Consider the following 6,294-nt stretch of genomic DNA (forward strand, 5'->3'; position numbering starts at 1 on the left):
CATTTCCTTGCTAATAAGTGGGACAGGAGTCACCCAGCCTCAAACTGTGAAGCTGGGGGCTTCTAAGTATAACATTTGCATGGCGTGCACGGATACACCCTATGATTTGACAAAACAGTCTGCCCATGACCATGTTTAAAAAAATGAGCAGGGAAATATATGTAAACTTAGCATGTGACATACAGGGTGATGATCCCACGGGAGACAATTAAGCATGAAATTCATGTACGAGACTGGATCAGTCTGCGGCTATAAACAGATAAATAGGATGTTAGCATCGAACGATTGAGTATGCAAAATGCTACTTCATTTTTGGCCCTTTTAATGCAGCAACCAATTCATAAATGTTCTATTCTATTTATTGTTCAAGTAAAAATAGGTAAAACCATTTGCTATAAGGATGGAAATCATTATGGGGCAGCTCTATAGACAACTATATCATGATTTTGACTGATTTATCGCAAAACCTTTAAATAGGCAATAGTGCTTAGACCTCAGTGCTTATGAAATGTGCCATAAAAATGCACAGCACAAAGTAAAAAAAGAGGACTGTAACTCTGTTTTCTAGACCTTGCCATCTTGCCCAGCAGAAGAGCGTGCTGTCATGTGATAAGCTGGAGTATAGTTTGGAGTCATGCCATTAGTGAGAGAACTACTGCACTGCATACAGAATCAATTCAGTTCTCAAGCTCTATGCTTAGCTCTTAAAGGACCATAAATGTCAAAATGTGAAAAAATATTTTTTGTACATATAGAGCAGGGGTCCCCAAGCTTTTTTAACCATGAGCCATATTCCAATAAAAAAAGAGTTGTGGAGCAACATCAACATGAAAAATGTAGCTGGGGTTACCAAATAAGGGATGCCATTGCCCCCTATGTGGACTGGCAGCCTACAAAACACTCTGGAATTACATAGGTTATTTTGCCTTCAAGCCCGAAATTCCAAAAATAAGCCCCTGCTTTAAGGCTACTGGGAGCAACATCCAAAGGCATGGTGGGCAAAATGTTAATCCAAAACCACTGGTTGGGGACCACTGATATAGAGTGATGGTTAGGGTTGCCACTTTTTTTCCAATGAGAATTTCGGACAAGGGGTGGGGAGGATGGTGTCTGTGTTGGAGTGATGACATAGAGGAAAAGGCTTGATAATGCTAGTGGGTTATAACATGTCAGCTAAGGATTGCAAGCAGAACAGTTTGTCACGCACACTAAATCTTCTTCACCACAGGTGACAAAATGTATGAAATACCTTTACATAGAAGCCAATTTTAATATCTACTGGTAAAACATTTGAATTTTGGTATTGTGCCAAAAAGTGGAGATTAGTGGCAATCAATTGTCCCATAACCATTACCCTTAAAGTTTGTATCTAGTGACTGAGATTCAAATAACCTATTTCTCTGTAACAAATTTCCTATTATACTGTATATTAGAAAGGTTTTCATTCTATAGTTCTATAGAGAGCCATGAATGACACTTTACCTTTGTTTATCTTCCTTTGTAAGAAGCTTCAAGTATAGCCACCTTCAAGAACGTTATCTTTGTGATGTTTGGTGTTCAGAACTCATCTATCGGCTTTATAAAGTTGTCCTTGCTTGACCTACTCCACCCATATGGCTTCCACCCATTGCTACATAGTACCTTATTTATATAAACTGCAGTAGTATTTCCAAAGCAAATATATATATTCTAACAGTTCAGGCTAAAATCACATTGTATTTAAATGCTTTTTTAAATCTTTCATTTTTGGTGTTATTTTTTACTTTAAGTGTAAAAGAGTTCATCTCTTTTTTAATACACGTTAAAAACTGTAGACTCTGCTGTTACAGAAATCTAAGTCTGTTTCTGACTTTTTGATCCTGTGTGATTAGAAGTTCAGTATCAGGATGATAGGTCCCTTAATGACCAAAAACTGAAAACTGCTGCTTTTTTTTCTTTGCAGATGCAAATACATTTCACAACTATTCGGCTTGTATTTTTTTTATCAATGGTCTTTATTTATATATGTAGTTATGGATATAACAGTGTAAAAAAAAAGAAGTCCATTACATGTGTTTAGGTTATGGATTTTAATGAGATGCCGCTTTCTAAAGCAAGTTTCCTCCCAGGCGGAAAAGAGCCAATATGCATCCCTTGTATTTCTAGGAGCAAGGCTGAAAAACAATTTTATTCAGTTGCTAAAGAGTAGGATGATCAAACCAGCTGAAAGAACACAGTGATTATTTGTACCAGGACTTTATTTCCTTGAAATGACATTTTTTGTGGTAGAAATTACAATTGAACTAACAGTCTGCACAGGTCAGTAAGTCCATGTTGAGCGGGGGTGCTGCCTGTGAAACCTATTGATTTTTCCTGACCAATGTTGTCAGATGCTTTTAAAAGTTTCCCTTATTATGCAGTACTACAAACCAGTGATCATGTTTGTATATTTTATGCATTTTCTTAAAATTTGTATAAATTTGCCATTTGTGATGTAGAAGGCAGGCCTTCAATCAACCCAGCCACCGTCTTGTGCATTTGCCTTTAATATTAAACTTAACTTCAAGCTGTACTTTGAGGTTTGAAATTTGGTTGGCGCCCCCTCAGTTTATAACAAGGTTTTAGTCATACAAAAACATAGTAGGTTTAAGCCATGAAATTATAATAGTATTGCCACCTTACTTGATATAAAAGATGAGTTTCCAGGAATATCTAGGAGAGCAGATGAGCATCCCCTTGATATTATATCCTAATTGGCCTTCAGGCAGCACCCCTCCCCCCAATCATTGCAGGACCCCTGGGGGCATCCCCACAGTTTGGAAACCACTGCATCATGGTTGATGAACTGCAATACACCAAAGGCTGATGAAGCTTAAAAAACCATGGTGTAGTCACAGGCAGCTGGGTCAAGGTTCACACTGGTTAAGTAAAATTCAGGGGCAGATCATGGTCATGTCAGATAACATGTACCTGGAACCAGCTATGTAGTAACTGGTGATTTCCTCCAAACCAACAACATAGAATCTGGGGTTTGAGCAGGCAGTTAAGTAAGCACACAGTACAGTCACATAAGTAAAGGCATATATTAAAATTCAAGGCCTGTGGCAGGAAAAGGTTCAGCCAAAACAGCAGACTAGTACACAAACACAGAGAAAGTCAAGAACCTACTGTAAATAAATAAGTTAGTGCTGGCTTCAAAAGCTACATTTACTAACAAGATATCAGAAACCTAAAGTAAGGGAGCACGCAATTAACACTGCAAGAATGCATAGCCATGTGTGGGGCACCTCACTGTAGCACAAATCATTAGATTTTTAAAATCCAAGCTCCTGAAATGTATAACCTACTGAATTGTTTGAGTAAACAAAACCAAATAGCAAGTAGCAGAGAAAGTGTTGCTTGTGCAGAATACTACAGTCGACACAAGGTTAAGCAGTGCCAGTGACCATGTAGGATTCTGTACACAATGCAGAAACTGGTAGTTCTGGCACAAAAACCACGTCCTCCTGAATTCATGCGCTGAACTAAAAGCAGCACTGTCTTCTCTCCTTCCTGTATACAGTAACAAAGCAGGAAGTTGTTGCAGCCAGATGTCTGGAGTGAGATTGTTCTGTCACAGGGCGGAATGGGATAGGCAGCATTTACAACTCTGCTGCTCATAGAAACTGAACTCTGCTCCCATCTATTAAAGTCATCTAGTAACTGACTAAGACCTTAAACCATTTAATGCAGGAGAGCAAAACAGCATTTTGTCACACATAAAATAGAAAACAAGCAGCCAATGCTATCAAACAAATAAGTATTAAGCTGGCCATACATATTCAGATTTTAGTCTGCTTCTGAGGAACATTCAGATGTCGATTGTACGTTTAAATGCAACAATCTAAAACTAACTTTGGGATTGAAATTATAGGATAAAGTAGTAAAAATAACAAACCGGAGGATGTTCTGAACATGAAATAATTGGCAGACAACAATCGTATGAAAGTGGCATCCCAGAAATGCATTGTAGGTCACCCCTGGATATCGTCAGGTACACAATTTTTTATCATCATCCAACCAAAATTTTCGACCCTGTCCAATCTACTAAATGACTGATCGCCATGGTATAAAAATTATGAGGACAATAATTTGGAGCCCCACACAAGGTCTGGAAATCGATTATACTGGTGCGTGTATGGCCAGCTATAATGTTCTGGTGTTAGTGTTCCAAATATTTAAACAATTTACAATACTCAGTACAATGCATTGGACAAGTATTTTTAACTGATCTGAATTTAGATATCTATTCAGTTGTAATAAATATGGCTGCTGTTTTTCTAATGGCATACAGTAACATGGGCTGTTGTAAAGATACTACAAATCCCACAGTAACCCTGTATTCAGTATATGCAAGTTATGCTTTAATGCAGTCTACTATTGAGTGACACATTTGCTATGATCATGTGCAGGTTTACTTGTATGCATGTCAGAACTTATACCCTCTGAATTCATGAAAAAAATCTAAAAACTTACAATGTGTACACGGTATTTAAAAAAGTGGCAGTCAATATACTTTGCATTACATAAGACTAAAGGGGAATTAAGGGCTGTGAAAAGTAAATATGCAAAAATGAATCTTTGAACACTTCTGAAAATAGGTGCACACATTAAAAGGGCATTCATTAGGTGTTCCAGACATATGACGTAGGTGCAAATTATTTCTTACATAGCTTTATGACTCTTTCACATAAGAGTTTGCCCATGCGCACCCCTTTTATATGCATTCCATTGCATGAGAATTTGTAAGTTAGTGAAGCCCTTTGTTTCCAATAGTGGCTGTACCTACTGTGCCACATGGAACCACCCAATGCAGGTGGAACACAAATTGCTGCATTCGGCAATTTCATGCAATGCATGGAAACACTATTGGAAAGACTATTAACTCACATATTCCATTGCCACTAATGGGGAGCACATGAGAAAGCGCTTGTGTGTAAGAGCCCTGCAGAGTGCTTACTAAACAATAATTAAATTGGATAAGAACTGATGCTTTCTAGAAAAGACCACACAATGAGGCTGTTGGAAATAAACTGGCAGCTTGAATTGGCATGTACGCATTAAACAGATTGTGCAATAGAATAAAATCCTTTCATGGGTGTAGCCTGCTGACAGACATTACCTTCACCTCGTATTATGCAACCATCACCTATTCATTTTAGGCACCCATTCTAAAGACCAATGAAATTTCACTTTTTTTTTTTTTTTTTTTTTAAACATGGGTACCACAGGTTTATTCTTGATTAGGTATTATTGAACTACAAAAAGGCCCGGGGCTTTTAGCTGATCAAGGATGCTGCAAACCCTAACTGGATGGGGTACAGGCTGGACATCTTATACACTGAGAGCTGTTTAATGCAGGGCAAGTGTTATAAAGGAAACCACTGGCAATACTGTATGGCTTTGACCATTAAGTTGGAAAAAATACATCATTCATGGACTGTCCAGTCTACTATTCTGCTGCTGTTTAAATACAATCAATCTTGTGTAAACAGAAAGGTGGAAGTTGCAGTTCATCTTCAGCTGGAGTGCACAAGGTTTCACATCCCTGACAGATACACTAAAAATATCTCATAAACGTTTACACAATACACTTTGTCCATTCTGCTTTTATCTCTTATCTGCCCAGACGTGCCCTGTGACTTTGGAGGGGGCAGGGCAAATGTACCCTCTCCTCTAAGCTTTGGTTTAATATTGAGCTCTGTTGCAGCACTTCAATCGTGCAGGACTCGTGTTACAATTCCAACGAAAGAGTTAATACTTCCCCCTCCTTTCTTTGTCTCCAACTCTGCCCTCATCGGGCTCCACATTCCAAGCCTAGGAGGAAAAAAAACAGCTCCGGCCGCATTTCCTACTGAGGATCATTCCGCGTTTAAGTCCTCCAATCCGCACAATGAGCAGGAATGAATCTCATCTCCGCCCAAACTGTTCGTCGCTTCCAAAACCTGACACAAAAACTTTTTAATGCTTAATTCAGTAACACCCATGCCTGTGACAATTGCCACTATATCGCCATTAACTAACTTACGCTTCCGTACATACACAAACCATTAACAGTTGGGTGGCGAATTGCATCTTTAGGTTTACAAGAAACATTTATGCACCAGCTCTACTCGAACGTATCTGCATATTTCATGCGGAGCATATGATAGTATTACAATTGCCCTTTTAGTATTTTCCGCAGCTCTGTATACAACAACCTAGGGAGGGCATTTGCTTTGGGGAAGAACTATTTTTTATATTTCCTTCTGAATCACTCCGCCCACGCCCCGTTTA

The sequence above is a fragment of the Xenopus tropicalis genome, chromosome 6 (genome assembly GCF_000004195.4).
Source record: "Xenopus tropicalis strain Nigerian chromosome 6, UCB_Xtro_10.0, whole genome shotgun sequence".
NCBI lineage: Eukaryota > Metazoa > Chordata > Amphibia > Anura > Pipidae > Xenopus > Xenopus tropicalis.